Source organism: Elephas maximus, chromosome 1 (assembly GCF_024166365.1).
Source record: "Elephas maximus indicus isolate mEleMax1 chromosome 1, mEleMax1 primary haplotype, whole genome shotgun sequence".
NCBI lineage: Eukaryota > Metazoa > Chordata > Mammalia > Proboscidea > Elephantidae > Elephas > Elephas maximus.
In genome coordinates this window covers 202,829,423-202,851,143 of record NC_064819.1, presented here as the reverse complement: position 1 = coordinate 202,851,143, position 21,721 = coordinate 202,829,423, and the positions used below count along the sequence as shown (strand labels likewise).

Below are 21,721 nucleotides of genomic sequence, written 5' to 3'. Positions count from 1 at the left end.
TCCAGTTTTGCTGACCTCTCCTGTATTGTGTGTTGTCTTTCCCTTTGCTAAAATAGTTCTTATCTACTATCTAATTAGTGAAAACCCCTCTCCCTCCCTTCACCCTCTTGTAACCACCAAAGAATATTTTCTTCTCTGTTTAAACTATTTCTCAAATTCTTATAATAGTGGTCTTATACAATATTTGTCCTTTTCCAACTGACTGATTTCACTCAGCATAATGCCTTCCAGATTCCTCCATGTTATGAAATGTTTCACGGATTCATCATTGTTCTTTACTGATGCATAGAATTCCATTGTGTGAATATACCATAATTTATTTACCCATTCATCCATTGATGGGCACCTTGGTTGCTTCCATCTTTTTGCTATTGTCAACAGTGCTGCCATGAACATGGGTGTGCACCTATCTTTTAGTGTAAAGGCTCTTATTTCTCTAGGATATATTCCAAGAAGTGGGATTGCTGGATTGTATGGTAGTTCTATTTCTAGCTTTTTAAGGAAGTACCAAATTGATTTCCAAAGTGGTTGTACCATTTTACATTCTTACCAGCAGTGTGTGTATTCCAGTCTCTCCACAACCTCTCCAACATTTACTGTGTTTTTTGGATTAATGCCAGCTTTGTTGGAGTGAGATGGAATCTTATTGTCATTTTGATTTGCATTTCTCTAATGGTTAATGATCGTAAGCATTTCCTCATGTATCTGTTAGCTACCTGAATGTCTTCTTTAGTGATGTGCCTGTTCATATCTTTTGCCCATTTTTTAATTAGGTTATTTGTCTTTTTGTAGCTGAGTTTTTGCAGTATCATGTAGATTTTAGAGATCAGGCACTGATCGGAAATGTCATAGCTGAAAACTTTTTCCCAGTCTCACTCTTTTGGTGAAGTCTTTGGATAAGCATAGGTCTTTGATCTTTAGGAGCTCCCAGTTATCTAGTTTCTCTTCTGCATTGTTAGTAATGCTTGGTATACTGTTTATGCCATGCAAAAAATTGAGAAAATTTGTCAACAATGACTAGCATTTCAAAAAATACTAGAGGAAAAGCTTTGACTGAAAGAAACTACACCATATGGAAACTCAGATCTACATAAAGGCAGAAAGAGCACCAGAAACGTAAAAAATTCTTTTTTGGATATATATATATATATATATATATATATATGCCTTTTATTTTTGCCTTAATTTCATTAAAGACATCCAACTGAAACAAAAATAATAGCCTGTATGGTTGGATTTATAATACAGTACAAAAGTAAAGTATATAACAACAGCACAAAGGATGGTGGGAATGATAATATATTGCTTAAGACTTTCATTTGGTATGAAGTGGCATGATAACTTGGATAAGAGCTAAGTTTAGGGTTCATAAGTAATTTATACCATTAAATACTAAAGGGAAAAATGGAAACAGGTATAACAAAAAGCAAATCAAATACTTGAAATAAAAAAGATGTATTTGACTAATACCAAAGAATCCAGGAAAAGATAAAGGAAAAAACAAAGAATATACGGAAAAAATAGAAAACATTTAGCAAGATGGCCAGTTCAAAACCAACCGTATCAATAATTACACTGGACATAAATGGACTAAACTCTGCAATGAAAAGGTGAGGATTGTCAGATTGCACTTAAAAAAGCAAGGGGTTTACAAGAAAACCACTTTAAATATAAGCATAGAGTGATACTATGGTGAGCTTCCCAACCCCCACCCCCAGGATTAAAGAACTCATTTCAACAGTTGAGGGAAGTGTTTCTGACTGGAAGCTTTCAACTGAGTCCTTTTCCAGGATTTACCATCAACTAAAATTTGTCTCTTTACCCAAGATTATACCCTTTTTGGGAACAGCTCTCATCTAATAATTGGTCAATGAAATGGTATAAAGACTATGCCCCCCTGTCACAAGGGCAACCTAGTCTAGAGCTCCCCATAAGATCAGCTGAAACCTTTGTTTCAATTGCACTGCAGGTGCACATATCTCTAAGTCCAATCCTGCTTCTTTCATGCCCCCAAAGGTGTTGATCTGAGAGCACAACCTAATAAACTCCTGGCACAGAAATCCTCCTCTCAGCATTTGCTTCCTGGAAACCCAAACATTGAAAAAGCAAAGTAGATTGAAGAAAAACTGATAGAAAACAATATATCAAGCAAATAAGAAAAAATAAGAAAGATGCTCTGGCTATATTAACATCATGCAAAAGAGGCCTCAAGATGGAGAAAAATTAGCAGAAATAAAAAGGGAAATTTATTAGAAAAACAATTCTAAATGTGCATGTATCCAATGCAAGAGCTTCAAAATACATGAAGCAAAAACTAACAGAATTAAAGGAAAAAAGAGACAAATTCTTATTCGTTGTGGCATCTTTTATAACAACTTTCTCAGTAACTGACAGAACAAACATGCATATACACACACACTATATATATATAATACAAATTAACACTCAATCATTATCGAATACACAATATTTTCAAGTGCGCATGGCATGTCCACCCTAAAGGGGTATATGCTAGGCAATTCTGAGATCTTATACAGTGTGTTCTCTGACAACAATAAAATTAATTCAGAAAGCAATGATAATCCAAAAAAGCCCAACCCCGTGCCGTCGAGTTGATTCTGACTCATAGTGACCCTGTAGGACAAAGTAGAACTAACTGCCCCACAGAGTTTCCAAGGAGCACCTGGCGGATTTGAACTGCCAACCCTTTTGTTAGCTGCCATAGCACTTAACCACTATGCCACCAGGGTTTCCGCAATGATAGGAAGATATCTAAAATAATCCCTGTATATTTTTAAATTAAACAACACACATGAAATAGTCTAAGCCTCAGAGAAGAAATCACAAGTGAATATAGAAAATATTTAGAACTAAATGGGAATAAAAACACAACATTGCAAAGAAAGCAGTGGCTGGGGAGAAATTTGTATCTTTAAATAATTATATTAGAAAACCAGGGTTTAAAATCAGTAATATAATTTTCTAGCTTAAAAAACTAACCCAACCCAAAAAAAACTGGAGGAAAAAAAAGTAAGTTAAATCAAATTAAGTAAGGAAGGAAATAATAAAAAGCAGAAATCAATGAAATAGAAAATCTGTGAAAAATAGAGAAAATTTATAAACCCAGAAGATGGTTCCTTGAAAAGATTAATGAAGTTGGTAAATCCCTAGGAAAACCAATCAATCAAAAAATATAAAAAGGGAATATCTTTATAGACACTAATGATATTAATAACCCTTTCATTACCATTGGTATAAATCGTGTGCCAGCCATTTTTATGCCTCTGGACCTCATCTGGCAAGATGTTATTCTGGTTCTAATGTATTTAGCATCAAGCTGGGTTCCTTTCGAAATGTATGAAGCTCAGCTGACCAGGGTTGGAGCCTCACTGTTGTGTAGGTTGAGCATTTTATTAGATAATGCTTCCAGTATGTATTAGTTTTGTAAACTTTTGCCTTTTTTCCCTTTATTTCTGTGAGATAAGGCTTGCAAACATAATTATTGCTTTCCTGTGTGATAGTTAGGAATCCTTAATGGGTTTGTTTTAGAAAGGTGCCTGCAATAAATTATACCTCTAGTTCCCATTAGCATACTGTCATGTCACAGATTGTGGTGCCACAGTGCCACTAGTCTCATTGGTGGATTGTATTGCCAGATCATATTTCTCAAAATTCATACTAAAACCCAAACCAAGCCCACTGCCGTCGAGTTGATTCCAACTCATAGCGACCCTATAGGACAGAGTAGAACTGCCCCATAGAGTTTCCAAGGAGTGCCTGGTGGATTCAAACTGCCAACCTCTTGGTTAGCAGGCATAGTACTTAACCACTACTCCACCAGGGTTTCCAAAATTCACACTGCCATCCAAAACCTTAAATACATTCAATTAGTAAGTATGCATTCCAATACTGAAAATGCCTGCCTCAAAAAATTAAAAATAAAAATTTGGTAACAGAAGGGTTTTAAAAGGATAATTATAGGTTATTATAAATAACATTTTGTCAGCTACTGGGTAGAATTCTCATCCCAGTATTCTGACAGCTACTTGGGATTCAGTGACAGCCTTTAAGGTAACCTGCATGTATAACCCTTAGCCCTTGATTAGTAAAGGATTAACTCAACATGATTTTCTAAACACTAAACATTTCAAAAGAAATGTCTGACTCTTGACCAGCTCCTAAGAGATAGCCTCTAAGCACTTGGAACATCCTGCCTTATAAAAATATCTTTGTTTACCTGGGATCTTGGGCCATACCAGATAGTCTATGCTAACAAGATTTATGGTGGAGCTCTAAATCTTCTTCTTAGCATAGACTATCTGGCGTGGCCCAAGATCCCAGGTAAAAAGGTAAAATAGCCTGTATGTGCAACACTTAGCCCTTGATCAGTAAAGGATTAACTCAACATGCTTATGTAAACACTAAACATTTCAAAGAAAGGTTTGACTCTTGACCTGCTCCTGAGAGATAACCTCTAAGCACCTGGAATATCCTACCTTATAAAAGTATCTTTGTTTACCTGGTATCTTGGGCCACGCCAGGCAGTCTATGCTACCAATATGATTTCTGATGGAGGTCTTGGATCAGGCAGTATAAGCCTAACCTCTGGAGGGGCTGGAGACTTAGTAGCTAAAGTCAGCCACATGGGTGGTCAGGGGTTAGAGTTTATGCTACCAAGCTCTAATAAAAACACTGGACACCAAGGCTTAGATGAGCTTCCATGGTTGGAAGTACTCTGTACATGTTGCCTATACAAGTCCACTGGGAGAGGAAAACTGAAAGCTTGTACCTGGTCCCTCCTGCACTCTGCCCTCTGTGCCTTTTTTCTTTGCTTGTTTTAATTTGCATCTTCTCACTATAATAACCATACCCATGAGTATAACATCTTTTCTGAGTTCTTTAAGTCCTTCTAGACAATCACTGAAACTGAGGATGGTATTAGGGAACCCCAATTACAGCCCTACAATTATTGTTCCAAGTTTCTGCCATAGATCAGTGAGAGGGAACTCAGGCAGAGTGTAGCAGTTATACGCAGTTGATGACAGAGAGATTGGAATTTGGGGAAGATGAGGTGGCTAGAATCTGTGGTACAGATAAACCCATGGTAGTGACCTACTCCAAGAAGGAGTTCTGGAAGTCTGTATAGGAATCTGCTTGAGTTTTTAGTGAATATTAAGCTGTGGAAGCAGGGGATAACATTCATGAGGCCGGGCAATGAACAACCAGAAAGCTGTCAGCTGAACAATTCTGAGATGTTACACAGGACCTGAATGATGTTCATCTTCTGACAAGCTGAGAGAGGCAGTCAGTGAGAAATCCCATAGGAGTCCCACCTTTAAAGTAGGGTGAAACTCCCCCTCGTGTAAATGCTAACTCAGACTGTGCTAATGAAGTTTACGAACAGCCTCAAAAAAAAAAAAAAAAAAATCAAGTCGATCTGCAAGTAACTACTTGCTAGACCTAAGTATAACACTTCTTAAGGAAAGAAAAAAAAAAAATCAAGCATTTAATAATGTAAATTCAACATCCAATTAAAAATTACCACACACGCAAAGAAGCCGGAAAAAGTGACACATTAACCAGGAGAAAAATCAGACAATAAAAACATATCCAGAAATAACAGAGATGATGGAATTACCAAAGACATTAAAATAGCTTTTAAAAATATAATCAAATTTCTTAAAATAAAGCATAAACATGAGGAGAGTACAGTAAGATAAAAAAGTAAAACTTATAGAACAGAAAAATACAAAATGCGAAAATAAAAACTAGCTGCACAGGATTAACAACTATAAAAGATGAGTTAACTTGAATACAAAACAAAAAAAAATGCCCAATCTTAAGAATAAAATGAAAAAAAAAAAAAAAAAAACAATTTGTAGGACCTATATGCTGAATCAAATAGTCTAATCTAAGCAACTGGGGCACCAGGAGAGGAGAATGGGTGCAGAAAAAATATATATATATATATTTAAAAAATAAAGGCTGACAAATTTGATGACACACAGATCCAAGAAGCTCAATGTAGCTCAAGCAGGATAAACACACACACACACACTCACACACACAATGTAAAACAAAGTATATCATGATCAAATAGTTGAAAACAAGTAACACAAGAAAAAAAAAAAAAAGAAAAATCTGAAACATTATATAGACCTTTTGTGAGAAACAATACAAACCAGAAGATAATAGAATCTTTAAGGCCAGGGGACCGAGAGGAAAGAGAGCTGCCAACTTAGAAATCTCCACCTAGTAATGATATCTTCCAAAAATGAAGGCAAAATAAAAATGTTTTTAAAAAATTAGACAATTTGTTGCTTACTTATCTAGTCCAAGAAATGTTAAACAAAGTTCTTCAGGCTGAAGGAAAGTGATCGTACAAAGACAGGGATTTTAGTCTATTTTGTTCACTGCTATATCCCCCGTGCCTCAGATTGTGCCTGGAACATAGAATTTACTTAATAAATATTTGACGAGTGAATGGATGGAAGAAATAAAGAAATGTTGTGAAAGTCATAGCTATCTTACAAAAAGCTGTGCGTTAGAAATCAAGCATGTGAGCGTAAACTAGGTGAATTAAGTGTGAAGATCTGGGAGGAATGAGGTTGCTTAAAACAGCAGACAGGAATCTGAAGAGGTACTAATCTTGGTGCAAACAGAAGACATGAAGTTTCGAAATCCAGGAACAAAGAAAATCTTGGGAATAGTAGGACCTGAAAAAGTAATACCTCTAGCACATACCTGGTAATAGCCTGATGGCAGTACATTAAACAATGAAAACTCATGATTTCATTACCTTCCACTGGACTCACACAATACCAAGACTTTAATTGATCAAATAGTAATAATAATGATTTCTTACTACATACAAAGGACTGGCATAGGTGGTAGGATTTCTGAACAAAGAGAACATGTCCGTGACTTCAAGGAGTTTACAATCTTAATGAGAACACAGAGCCCAGACAAAGATAGCTAAAAATATATTAAGTGCAAACTGAATGGAACCGATAGCAATTATTGTGAACTCAAACATTTTGGAAGATTTTCTCAGAAGATATTAGCTAGATTTTGAACAATTCAAATAAGAGACCCTGGGGGAAGCATCTGGTCAGTGGTATCACTGAAGCTGTAAGGTAATATAGGTGCTCACAGCCAATCTGGACTGCATGTAAGACAGGTAAGCTTGGGAAATCAGTCAGGACTGACAGAATGGAGTAAACACAATAGAGAGGAGCAAAGAAGAGACAGAAAATGATGCTCTTTTAGTACAAAACAAAATAGTCTTGGTATTTTACATTCCCGTCTCCAGAAAACTGAAATGAATTATCTGGATCTTTACAATAACTTCCCTTTGCTTGAATTCATTTTAGCAGGTTGATTTTCCTACAGTTAAAAGATGATTATGAGAATAGAGATACATTCTTGCTCCCAACAATACAACCATAATATTCCTGGACTTCCTTTTGTATGTTTCATAATTAATTTGGTTATGAAGCTTCAAATTATTTTAAAGTCAAGTTTATACACAACATAAAATTTACCTCAGGGTTTGTCTCAGGCTGAGATCTCTAGAGGGGAAAACCAGTGAAGCATATATATATATATATATACACATATATATATATGCTTATGTATACATATATATGTACAGAGAGAGAGAGAGAAAGACAGATGTATCTCAAGGAATTGGCTCATGCAATTACAGAGGCTGGAAAGTCCCAAATCTGTGGGTCAGGTGTCAGGCTGGAGGCTTCTCCTGACTCATGTAGCTGCAGGGATTGTCAAACCCAAGATCGGCAGGTCAGATGGCAGGCTGCTGACTCACAGGCTGCGGAGGCTGACAAATCCCAAGATCGGCAGGCCACTTGCTCAAGTCCCAAGAACCAGAGGTTAGATGATGATGAGCCAGATGCAAGATCCAAAGCAAAAAAGCAAGCTCTGCCAGAAGGTCTACATATATATTGGAGGCAGGCCACCCCCCTCCTCAAGGGAGCTCCCTTTACAATTGATTGACTGATCTCATCAAATCACATCATGGAAGATGACTACATCGTTATATAACTGTCAAATTACATCATTGCATAACTGCCAAACTACATCATTACATAACTGCCAGATCACTGAAAATCATGGCCCAACCAGGTTAACACAAAACCTTAACCATCACAGTCTACCCCTTGTCAACCTGGCAACTGTACACATCTCCTTATATCATATATAATCTCTAAATAAAGACAATTACAAAGTCATACTTGTGCCTAACATGATACAACTAACATGTGTACAACCGAAAATGCACTAGCCTCATTTACATCTTACATTTTATAAGTGAAGAAAACAAAAATATTTGATGCACGCATACCAGGAAGAAATACTCATAACAATTACAGGCCTCATTTCTGCAACAGGTCACATGGTCACAACTGGTATGCAGAATTACCTTCTTTCACCATCATTTGGTATTCCCTTTACCCTCAGGAAACACCTCAGCAGGTCATGGTACTTTGCCTGGTGGGGTGACCCAAACCTTCATTCCTGAAGGGTCTGGGCTGTTGGTAGTCATGTTGGAGTTGGATTACTGTAGTTTTCCATTGACTTTAATCACAGTACCGAGAGATGTAAGAAGGGATCTCCTATATTCCAAACATACTCTTTTTTACCTCCATTATACAATATCAATCTGATTTCCCCTTGGTAGTCAGGATCATATACACCAGCCAAAAGAATAACTCCCTTCTTTGCCTGCTGGTCCTGAGGAATGAGGACCCCAAAGTGTCCAGGTAACATTCTTAACTTCCAGTTCAAAGAAATACATGTTGTTTCTCCAGGTGAGAGCATTCCTCCCTTTGGAACTAAGACCTGTGCACCCGCAGAGCATAGGGCCACAGGGACAGGAAGCAAAAATTTTGTGAATGGGTCACTAGAGTTATAGTCAGTGGTGTCACTCCCATTTCCACTCCTTGTTCCTGAAACTGTGAATCTTGGCTATGGGAGAAACAACACCATATACTGGACGCAGGTTTAGAGCATATACAACCTCCTGGAGAATGCTGCCCCAACCCTGCAAAAGTATTGCCACCTAGCTGGTGCCATAATTGTGTCTTTAGGAAGCCATTCCATCATTCTATCAAACCAGCTGCTTCAGGATGATCCAAGGCAATGCTGCATGGGATACCATGATGGTGAATAAAGCATTCTGTGAGTTCACAGATGATAGTTTTGGTATAAGCACTGCATTTGGGAAGGCAAATCTCCATCCAGAGCAAGTGTCTCTCAGTAAGAATGAAACACTGCTCTTTCTATGATGGAAGTGGTCCACTGTAATCTATCTGCCACCAGGTTGCTGCCTGATCACCTCAAGGAATGGTGCCATATCAGAGATTCAGTGTTGGTCTCTGCTACTGGCAGATTGGGCACCAAGCAGTGGCTGTAGACAAGTTGGCCTTGGTGAGTGGAAGTTCATGTTGCTGAGCCCATACATAACTTCTATCCTTGCCATGATGGCCACTTTGCTCATGAGCCCACTGGGCGATAAGAGGAGTGGCTGTGGAAAGAAAATGATTGATGTCCACAGAAGGTGTCATCCTATGCACCTGATTGTTAAAATCCTTCTCTGCCAAGGTGAGCATTCACATGAGACACAAATATCTTTTCTTCTTTGGCCCATTCAGAAAGATCTATCCACATACCTTTTCCCCATACCACACTGTCATCCATTTTTCAATCGTGTTCCTTCCAAGTCCCTGACCACTCAGCAAAACCACTGGCCACAGCCCATATAATCACACATCTGGCCGTTTCTCCTTCCAAACAAAGTAAACAACCAGATGCACTGCTTGAAGTTCTGGCCCATTGGGAGGATTTCCCTTCACCACTGTCCTTCAGGAAGGTCCCAGAAAAGGCCTGCAGTGCTGCAGCTGTCCATTTTCGAGTGGTTCCTTCATATCATGTAGAACCATCTATAAACCAGGCACAAGTTTTCTCTTCTTCACTCAACTGGTCATAAGGAACTCCCCATGAGGCCATAGATGCAGACTGGGAGAGGGCAGGTAATGTGACAGGAATAAAGACCATGGGCATTTGGGCCACTTTCTCATGCAACTTACTTGTGTCTTCAGGTCCTGCTCAGGCCCATTCTCACATACACCAGTTCCATTTAATGATGGAGTGCTGTTGTATACAGTCAACTTTACGGCTCTGTGGGTCAGACAATACCCAGTTCATGCTGGACAGCTTGGGCTGCATGGTGACTTGGTGGCCCGTGGTTAAAGCATTCAGTCTCTACTAAGGCCCTGTTACAAACCAAAAGCTATTTCTCAAAAGGAGAGTAGTTATCTGCAGGGGATGGAAAGGCTTTGCTCTAAAATTCAAAGGGTCTGCACTATGGTTCACCAATAGAGGCCTGTCAAAAGACTTCAAATGGCATCTCTGTCTGCCATGGACACTTCAAGCACCATTGGATCACCATTGGATCATATGGTCCAAATGCCAGAGCAGCTTACACAGCAGCCTGAACCTCTTGCAGAACCTTCTCTTGTTCTGGCTCTCACTCAAAACTATCGGGTTTCGAGCCACTTGATAAACAGGGCTGGAGTAGCACACCCAAATGAGGAAATGAGGGATATACTGCCTTCAAAATCCAAAGAGGCCCACTAGGCATTGTGCCTCCTTTTTAGTTGTAAGAGGGGTCAAATGTAACAACTTATCCTTCACTTTAGAAATAATATCTCAATATGCCCCAAACCACTGGACACCTAGAAACTTCACAGAGGTAGAAGGTGCCTGAATTTTTGTGAATTAATTTCCCACTCTCTAACATGTAAAAGTTTTAACAATAAGTCCAGAGTCATTGACACTTCTTCCTTACTGGGTCCAATCAACATATCAGCATAACGTCATCAATGTAATGGACCAGTGTGACATCCTGTGAAAGGGAAAGGCAATCAAAGTCCCGGTGGACTGAATTATTACACAGCATTGGAGAGTTGCTACAGCTCTGAGGTAGGCAACTGAAGGTGTATTGCTGAAGGCAAACTGCTTCTGGTGATCCTTCCAAACCAGAATCGAGAAAAAGGCATTGTCCAGATCAGTAACTACATACCAGGTATCAGGAGATGCATCAATTTGCTCAAGCAATGAAACCACAACTGGAATAACTGCTGCAGCTAGAGTCACCACCTGGTTAAGTTTATGATAATCCACTTGAGTCTCCAAGATTCATCTGTTTTTTGCACAGGGAAAATAGGCAAGTTGAATGGGGATGTGCATCCTTCAAGTTCTCAATGGTGGCAGTAATCCCTGCAATCCATTCAGGAATGCAATATTGCTTTGATTTACTATGTTTCTATGTTTTTTTTTATGTAGGGGAAGTTCTAATGGCTTTCACTTGGATTTTCCTACCATAATAGCCCTTACTCCACTTGTCAGAGACACAATATGGGGGTTCTGATAGTTGCTGAGTATCTCTATTTCAATTATGCATTCTGGAACTGGGAAAATCACTACAACGTGATTTTGGGACCCACTGTGAGATAAATTTGAGCTAAGACTCCATTAATAATCTGATCTCCATATGCCTCCTCTCTGACTGTTGGGTCACAATGACATTTTGAGTTCCCTAGAATTAGTGTAAATTCAGAGCCGTTATCCAGTAATCCCTGAAAAGTCTGATTATTTCATTTTTCCCAATGAACAGTCACTCTTGTAAAAGGCCGTAGATCCATTTGGAAAAGGCTAGGAGGAAGATTAACAGTATAAATTTTTGGCAGTATAGTAGGGTCCTCTTTTAAGGGCATCCAGCCTCCCCTTCATTCAAGGGGTTGTAGGTCTGTAAACTGGTTCAAATCTGGGAATTGATTCAGGGGCTGTGACTCAGTTCTGGCAATTCTAGTTAGACTGCTGTTCACTTGACCTAGAATTCTTCCACTTGTACAGATAAAGTAAACTTTTGGTAGATTTCTCATCTATTTCACTCTTAGGGACACCATGACTAAGTAGCCAATACCATTTAAGTCCATACAAGTCAGACTACTCTGATTTTTTTACTGTCCATTACAGTAACCACGCCCATCATGTCTTTGTCAATTTAGTGCCACCAATTGGCCCCTACCACCATCGGGTCCAATCAGCCCTATTGTAGTTAGGTGTCTTAATTCAGTTATCTCAGTTCCCACTGTCAAATTTCATATACATAAAATAGCAATCATAGCAGTGTGCAAGGATGCTGGGACTCCTTTCACAAATTTGTTCCTCACCGTTGTGGTAAAAGGTGTGTCCTCCAGGTACTCCATGGGTGGGTCTGTGGGTCTAACCTAATAAATCCACTCTAACATGCCAATTCCCCTAAGCCTCTGAATACCTTCTTCCACAGTATACCAAGGCAGGTCTGGTACTTCAACTTGGTTTAGTACGGGCCACCACATAATCCATGCTTTAGCAAAACAACCAAATAAACTATTAAATCCTTTCACACACACACAACCTCTTGAGCTGAAACACTGAATGGAGAATCTGTGCTTACTAAAAAAAAAAAAAAAAAAAACCATTGCTGTTGAGTCAACTTGATTCCAACTCATAGTGACCCTATAAGACACAGCAGAACGGCCCCACAGAGTTTCCAAGGAGCAGATGGCGGATTTGAACTGCCAACCTTTTGGTCAGCAGCTGAGCTGTTAACCACTGTGCCACCAGAGCTCCAATCTATACTTAGTGCCCATATGCATAAACTCAGACTGATCTAACTTCATGTTCCTTGCACCATTATCTCACACTCTTAATAGCCAATCTCACACATACTCCCCCAGTTTCTGTTTTCACATATTAGAAGAGTTAAGCAGTTCTTTTGGAGTGTAGCATACCTCCTCCTGACTCACACTTTGTACTTCACCTTTAGGGGCTCGCTGGAGCTTAAGCCTAGTTATATATTGAGAAGCAAAAATGGGTGCTGAGGGTGTGTCCTAGGAACATTCAGCAATATCTTATAAGAAACTACCCCAGGCAATGCCCCAGGCAATGCCCCAGACAATGACTGAGATACCACCCTGGGTGATGACTCATCTCATCAGATAGGGGTGGAGGGGAAAATTGTTTTATTGGGGATGGTGCCTTAGCACACACACACACACACACACAAAATTTTTAGATGGGGTAATCTCTTCAGATGGGAGTAAGAGGGCTGGTTCTGTTGGTAGGATGATTCAGTAGAATTTAGGGGCTCAATGTTCCTGGTTTCCTGATTATCTGCCCATATGTCCCCATCTAAAGTTTCAGGATCCCATTTATTCCCAATCAATTCCTTCATTTTAACTTCAGATACCATTTCAAGTTGGGAATTCAGCTGCCGTTGTAATTCAGGCTCTATTAAAATAAGACTCTGGGTCTGATTTTTGGCAACATCAGCTCTGTTACTATAAGAAATAAGACTTTCTTTCAGGGCACAAGTGGTAACTTAGAGGTCTTTTATATGGCATTTTATCTGTGACTCTGAAGCCCTGAGCTCATCTCTTTCTTTCCCCACTTTGTATAGCAAAAGTAAGACCAACCAATCAGCTTCCCTATACTTCTCACTCTGATGAAACCGTAGAAACGTATCAAACATATGGTTACCCAGAGCTTCATATCTTAACAATAGTTGATCTATTGGTGGTGATATTTTGCATATTAATATTTCCACCTCACGCCATGGATTAGCAGTGCACTCTTTACTACTGGAGGCAGAGTCATCAGTGCTTTTAAGACTAGACAGACTTGAGAACTAATTTAGAAAATGCATCATTATGACTTTGTTTCTCTATATTCACTTTCAGTACCAAATGACTTAGTGTGGGTTCTCTAGAGAAGCAAAACCAGTGAAGCACAACTCTGTGGGCCAGGTGTCAAGCTGGTTGCTTCTCCTGACTTATGGAGCTGCAAAAGTTGATGAACCTAAGATTGGCAGGTCAGATGGCAGGCTGCTGGCTCATGGGCTGCAGAGGCTGAAGAATCTAAGATTGGCAGTCAATACAGCAGGCCTCAAAAAGGTATGCTCAAGTTCAAAGAACCAAAGATCAGATGATGATAAGCCAGATGCAGGATCAAGAGCAAGCAAGCAAGCTTTGTCAGAATGCCATATATATATATATGTATGTATGTATGTGTATATGTGTACATATGTATACACATGTATATATCAGACTTAGGCTGCACCCTTGAGGAGACTCCCCTTACAACTGATTTGCTGATCACATCAGATCACATCATGGGAGATGACTACATCATTACATAACTGCCAAATTATATCATTTGAGAATCATGACCCAGCCAAGCTGACATACAACCTTAAAAATCACAGGGTTCAAGAGCAGAAAATGATTAAAGAGTCCCAGATTTTACTGAATACATATTGTGTGATATTTCATGGTTGGTACTTCAAATATATTATCTTCTTTAATCTTTAAAATAAATCAGTTATATACATATTATTTTCCACATTGTATAAACAAAGAAATTGAAACTCGAAGGGATTCACAGCTTGCCCAAAGTCATGTAGGTAGAAAGTAGGAGCACTAGAATTGAATTCATGTTTATCTGATGCTGGAGCCCAGGTTCTTTCCTTTACACACTGCATGTTTCCCATTATTAAAAATGACTTTAATATTTCACACTATGAAACCACAATCAGGAAAGGATATCCCTACAATAAAACATTATGGTTTTCAAAATTACTAAATTCAACAATAACATCTACTTTGCCAACTCTATACTCTCAAGGCCATATTTATTGGTGATTCCCTTCCTCTGAAGATTTCTATTTCAACCACCTTTTACTAGTTCTTATATCATAAGACCTTATAAGATACATGCATCTATCTGTACAACAGAAAAAATGACCATATCTATAAACATAAAAATCAGGAAAGGTGTGTGTCAGGGTTGTAACCTATCACCAATCTGTATACTGAGCAAATAATCCGAGAAGCTGGACTATATGAAGAAGAGTGTGGCATCAGGATTGGAGGAAGACTCATTAACAATCTGCATTATGCAAATGACACAACCTTGCTTGCTGAAAGAGGACTTGAAGCACTTGCTGATGAACTGCCTTCAATATGAATTACACCTCATAAAGAAAACAAAAATCCTCACAACTGGACCAATAAGCAACATCATAATAAATGGAGAAAAGATTGAAGTTGTCAAGGATTTTGTTTTATTTGGATCCACAATCAATGCCCATGGAAGCATCAGTCAAGAAATCAAACAATGTACTGCACTGGGAAAATCTGCTACAAAACCCTTTTTAAAGCGTTAAAAAGCAACGACGTCACCTTGAGGACTAAGGTGCACCTGATCCAAACCATGGTATTTTCAATAGCCTCATCATATGCAGGCAAAAGCTGGACAATAAATAAGGAAGACCAAAGAGGAATTAATGCCTTTAAATTATGGTGTTGGCAAAGAATGTTGAAGATAACATGGACTGCCAGAAGAATGAACAAATCTATCCTAGGAGAAGTACAGTCAGAATGTTCTTTAGAAGAGTTTCAAGTACTTTGGACAAGTTATCAGGAGGAACCAGTCCCTGAAGAAAGATATTGGGCTTGGTGTCTAGTATTGCCATAACAGAAATACCACAAGTAGGTGGCTTTAAGAAAGAGAAATTTATCTCTCTCACAGTGTAGGAGGCTAGAAGTGCAAACTCTGGGTGCCAGCTCCAGGAGAAGGCCTTCTTTCTGTTGGCTCTAGGGGTAGGTCCTTGTCATCAATCTTCCTTGATTGAGGAGCTTCTCAGTGCAGGGACCCTGGGTCCAAAGGACATGCTATGCTCCCAGTGCTTGTTTCTTGGTTGTATGCAGTCCCCTCCCCCATCTCCCTGCTTGCTTCTCTCTTTTATCTCTCAAAAGCGACTGTCTTAAAACACAATCTAATCATGTAGATTGAGTCCTGCCTCATTAACATAACTGTCTCTAATCCTGCCTCATTAACATCGTAGGGATAGGATTCATGATACATAGGAAAATCACATCAGATGACAAAATGGTGGACAATCACACAATACTGAAAACCATGGCCAAGCCAGGTTAACACACATTCTTGGGGGACACAATTCAATCCATAACATTTGGTAAAGTAGAGGGTCAGTGAAAAAGAGCAAGTCCCTCAAGGAGATGGACTGATACAGTGACTGCAACAATGGGCTCAAACATAGCAAGAACTGTGAGGACGGCGCAGGAGAGGGTACTGTTTTGTTCTGTTGTACATAGGGTTACTATGAGTCAAAACCCACTCAACGGCCCCTAACAACAACAGTAATAAACATAAACTTCACAGAAAAAAATTAAGAGGAATTGCAGGACACAGACAACTAGATTCTTAGTTCTTTTCTGAAATTATTCTGCAGTATAGATGGAATTTATTTGTAATGGACTGAAATATACCCTTAAAATCCAGAGAAGGGCAAACTTTATATCTGTGTACTTTATAGCCTAACTCAGAAACCATGATTCATTCTGCACATATCCTGGGAATGAGTCATGGCCCTGTTTATTTATAGGCTGAGACTCCATCAATTGTTCATGACCCAAGAAATGCAAAAGTATTCTAAACTTTCAAAGACACTCTCATGCCAGTTCTTCCTCTTTGCATAAAATGAACACTACGTATGCAGACCTCTGTTTCCCACATTCTCGGAGTCCATCTAATTAGCAAATTTGTATTTTGAACTTCAGACTGAGTTTCAGAGCAACAGTTCTGGTATTTGCTTTGCTCATAAGTTCCTTTTCTACATATAAGCTTCAATTCTCCTTAGCTGGAAATAGGAATAATAACATCAGCTTTCACTTAAATGATTTGAGTGTAGACTCCATTAGGGAAATGGCTCTTTTCTGTTTTGTTCATTCGTCTTTTGCCTCTGCCTAAAATAGTATATGGCACTTGTGGGCACTAACAAATAAACATTACAGTAGAAATATAGAAAAAAGGTAGACAAAGTTACTTGAGTTACTTGGAGTCAAACTTGTTTAGTTCAACAAGTTTTGCTTGACCATATACTATATTCTAGGAACAATTCTAGAAGCACAAAGTATCTTCAAAAAGTTTGCAGACTGTGGTGAAACAATGGGATAACCGGAAGAAGGGGGATTAGTTTTTTGATGCAAATGTGGGTAGAAAATCTCATATGTGCAGTTTTAGATCTCTTAAATGATGTGTGTGTGTGTGTGTTTATAAAAGATAGTTTTCATGGGTACAAAAAGCCATTGTGGAAAAAAAATAATAAAGTGAATCAGCAACTTATTTTGGTTTAAAATAGATCAGATAAAAGACCCTGGGACATGTCACTACGCATTACCAGCTCTCTCTCCTCTGGAAAATGTTCAGGCCTTTAAGAACATCAGGTAACAATGCTAGGTCATTTTAAACCAACACATTTCAGATTGTTGCTGTTGTTGTGTGCCATGAAGTCGATTCTGACTCATAGTGACCCTATGGCACAGAGCAGAACTGTCCCATAGGGTTCCCTAGGCTGTAATTTTTAGCAATTACCACATCTTTAGCCCCGTTGCTGTTGAGTCGATTCTGACTCATAGCGACCCTATAGGACAGAGTAGAGCTGCTCCACAGAGTTTCCAAGGAGCGGCTGGTAGATTAGAAGTGCTGATCTTCTGATTAGCAGCTGAGCTCTTAACCACCTCGCCACCATGGCTCCTTACGTTTCAAATTAGATCCAAGAAACCCTTGTCACAGCCTCAGACCTGAGCCAGTTTCTCCTCTGGCAGCAGGCAGGGAGATGACGATCATCTCTGCTGTATGCTCTCTATGTCACCAATCAGATGAACTGACAGTCCTGGAAGGAGGACCTCACTAGTCCATTTGATTGGGATTGGGGTCAGCTGCAGAGAAAAAGGCACGAGGGTAGGACAAGTCCCCTAAGAACAGGGGTCTGTGGAGTGGGCCATGCATAAAGAAGGGGAGCTGTTCTTCCCATTTGCCAGTGACTTCATGCCTCTCCCCGAGGCCAACATGAACGCTTAAGTGCAAGTGATCCCTCTGCCAAGCTAACCTCAGGCCCTGGACTGACAGCAAAGAAAACCATGAACACACTGTTCTCTGGACACTTTTATAATGCTGCCTTTCCAGAGCTTTCAGCAGATCCAGAGACCTGTAATTCTGGCCCTTTCTTTACTAAACCCACCGGTTACTAACTCTAATAAATAATCCATATAAAATATGTTTTCTTTTTTTAAGAAATATGAATAAATATTTTAGAATAACAGAAATATTCCTCTAAATTTTGTTTTTCAAAAGCACCCGTTCATTGGAAAACAAAGAAGTAAAAACCCCACCTGATTCTCCGAGCATTATTTGAATGGTACTAGACTCAAATTTCTGTCCAGATCAGTTACCAACCACGGTTAATGAGGCAGGAAATTATTTTCCTCTAGCAAGGAATAGGAAACCCTGGTGGTGTGGTGGTTGAGAGCTTCGGCTGCTAACCAAAAGGTCGGCAGTTCGAATCTGCCAGGTGCTTCTTGGAAACCCTATGGGGCAGTTCTACTCTGTCCTATAGGGTCGCTATGAGTCAGAGTCGACTCGATAGCAATAGGTTTGGTTTGGTTTTTGGTGACAAGGAGTAAGTTAAAGCAGTAAGACTACAAAAAAGCATTAATACCATCAATTATACCAAAAAATATATTGATCCTTTTCCTAAGGAAAACCTTATCACTAAGGATCAGACATTTAATTGGATGAATTAATAACTGTTTTTGATACTAGGCTATCAGGCCTTGGGTTGAACTAAAGACAGTAATGACATAATATATAAACTAAAAATGATTCTCTATTAAAATGATAGAATTTCAGGTCCTAAAGAGACATTATTGTTGTTGTTATGTGTTTTTGAGTCAGTTCGGACTCACAGTGACCCTACGCACGACAGAATAAAACACCGTCCCGTCCTGCACCATCCTCACAATTGTTGCTGTTTGAGGCCATTGTTACAGCCACTGTGTCAATCTATCTCATTGAGGGTTTCCTCTTTTTCACTCACCCTCTACTTTACCAAGCATGACGTCCTTTTCCAGGGACTGGTCCCCGTTGATACCATGCTCAAAGTGTGTGAGACAGTTTCGCCATCCTTGAGTCTAAGGAGTATCCTGGCTGTATTTTTTACAAGACAAATTTGTTTGTTCTTCTGGCAGCCCATGGTGTATTCAATATTCTTCACCAACACCATAATTCAAAGGCATCGATTTGAGGCATTAAATGTCCTCAGCTGCAACATACCACATTATGCTTGAGGCTTTGAATGCAGTGTTAAGTCTGTACCCTAGATTCAAACCTAAGTTTTCAACTCCACCTCTTCCATTTATTATGTGTTGTGGGACCTTAGGCTCAAAAATGGGGATACTAATATACACTCACAGACAATGAACAAGGAAGACCAAAGAAAAACTGAAGCCTTTGAATTAGGGTGTTGCTTAAGGATATCGAATATACCATGAACTGCCGAAAGAACAAACAAACCTGTCTTGGAAGAAATACAGCCAGGATGGCCCTCAGAAGTGAGGATGGAGATACTTCATCTCACTTACTTTGCACATGTTATCAATGAGAAACAGGAAGGCCCTCAATGAGATGGACTGACACAGTGGCTGCAACAATGAGCTCGTGTGTAACAAAGATTATGAGGATGGCGCAGGACCAGGCGGTGTTTCATTCTATTGTACATAGGGTTGCTATGAGTCAGAACTGACTTGATAACACCTAACAACAAGAACAGTATCTACTACAGGATTAAATAAAGTCACACAAACTGCACAAATTTTGTCATATGTTAAGTGCTTAATAAAAGTCAACTAGTACTATAATCAGAGCCCTGGTGGTGCAGTGGTTAAGAGCTATTGCTACTAACCAAAACATCGGCAGTTCAAATCCAACAGCCTCTCCTTGGAAATCCTATGGGGCAGTTCTACACTGTCCTATAGGGTCACTAACAGAATCGACTCGACGGCAATGAATTACGGGTAATACTGCAACCATGTCTACAACATGAACAAAAAATGCCTGGTTTGACTGTTGGAAAACTTCTAGTGTCAAGAAAATAATTTACTTAAGAGGCAGCCATTCTGTTTTCAGATACTTTTACTAACTATATATAATACCTATAGCCATCGAGTCAATTCAGACTCATAGTGATCCTATAGGACAGAGTAGAACCGCCCTATACAGTTTCCAAGGAGTGCCTGGTGGATTTGAACTGTGGACATTTTGGTTAGCAGCTGTCGCACTTAACCACTATGCCACCAGGGCTTCCTTTACTAACTAGGAAGTTCTTTATACATAGTTTCCTGGAAACCTGCTATTAGAAAGAGTTTTTTCTGTATACGGGTTACCTGGAACTTTAGTCCTGTAGGAAAACTCACCCACTGATATGGGTCAAGTCTAAATCTTCTTTCACAAAACATTCCTTCCAACATCAAAGACAGCTGTCATGACCCAGAGATATTCTCCTTCAGGTTGGGCATCTCCAGTTCCTTCAATCCACTTAGGTCAGCATTTCAAACTCCTTTATCTTCTGAGCATTCTCTTATGAGGAAATTCCAGAATTTTTTTTAAAACTGTGCAATCCACAGTCTTACAGTCAGCTACTGGTACTGGTATTACAACTCTCATGCTGGACTCATCAATGTAGACGTAAGAGTACATTAGCTTTGCTATCAGGCCCTTTATAGCACTGACATCCATGCCAACTAAACCCCTATCTTTTCCCATGTGATGCTTTACTGCACTATTCCTTCCAGCAGTTGAAATCTGGAATCCAAGTGAACAGCTTTTCATTTGTTCCTCCTAAATAACACCTTGATAGGCTAAATCCATTTTATCAGTCTATCTTTTTGGATTCTGATTCTGCGGTCCAATGTGGTATCTTTCCCATTGTCAGGCAACCCACAGACCCTCTTAGCGTACCTTTGATGCTAAATTACCAATAAACATGCTAAACAGGGCAATGTCAAGGGGACATCTTTAAGAGGGCCTAGAGGAGAACCTCCTGATTTACATCAACTCCTTCAGGACAGTTATCTAGCTAACAGTAGCCCTATTGTTCAGTATACATTTTGATATTTTTTAATTATAAATGCACCAAGAGACTCTGGCATATACCTTGTAGAATTCCATCGCTGCATTTTCATCAACAGCAATGTATGCCTTTGTTCCTCTTCTCTGGTACTGAGGTTATTCTGGTGTGCCTTTTGCTTAGAGAACCTATGCTGACTTCTTACGATCAAAGCCTCCTTTCTAATTTTTCACATTTAATTATCTAAGAATTTCATTTTAGAATCAGTGATTCACAAGACGTTCACCAATCTATAGTTTATTACATAACTTAAACGAGCAGTGAAGAATGCTTTCTCTTAAGCAAGCCTGATGATAAAATCTACAGAGCAAGTGTACGTTATTAGATAACAACATGGATTGGAAATCAGGAACATGAATTTAAGTCTATGATCTGCCACCTAGAAAAAGTTAATGAGTATGTGTAGTTGGTTTTCCAAATATCTTCTTGGGTTTACTGATTCACTAAATATCACTGAGGCTCTTCTGTAGATAAGCATTTTGTACTCCCTTCTTTTCTATGCCAAGACATTCTGTCTCTTTTTTATGAGGTTATTCAACCCATTCACTCTGAGTCCAATGAAGTTAGCACCTGCCATGAGGGATCAGTATGTGAAATGTGATAAGA

At 39.2% G+C, this 21,721-nt stretch overlaps 1 protein-coding gene across 7 annotated transcripts in view; it reads right to left on the bottom strand.

Annotated features, from left to right (window-relative positions):
• EYA4 (EYA transcriptional coactivator and phosphatase 4) overlaps nucleotides 1–21,721 on the bottom strand; it is a 320,876-nt gene that overhangs the window by 85,943 nt on the left and 213,212 nt on the right. The window lies entirely within an intron of this gene.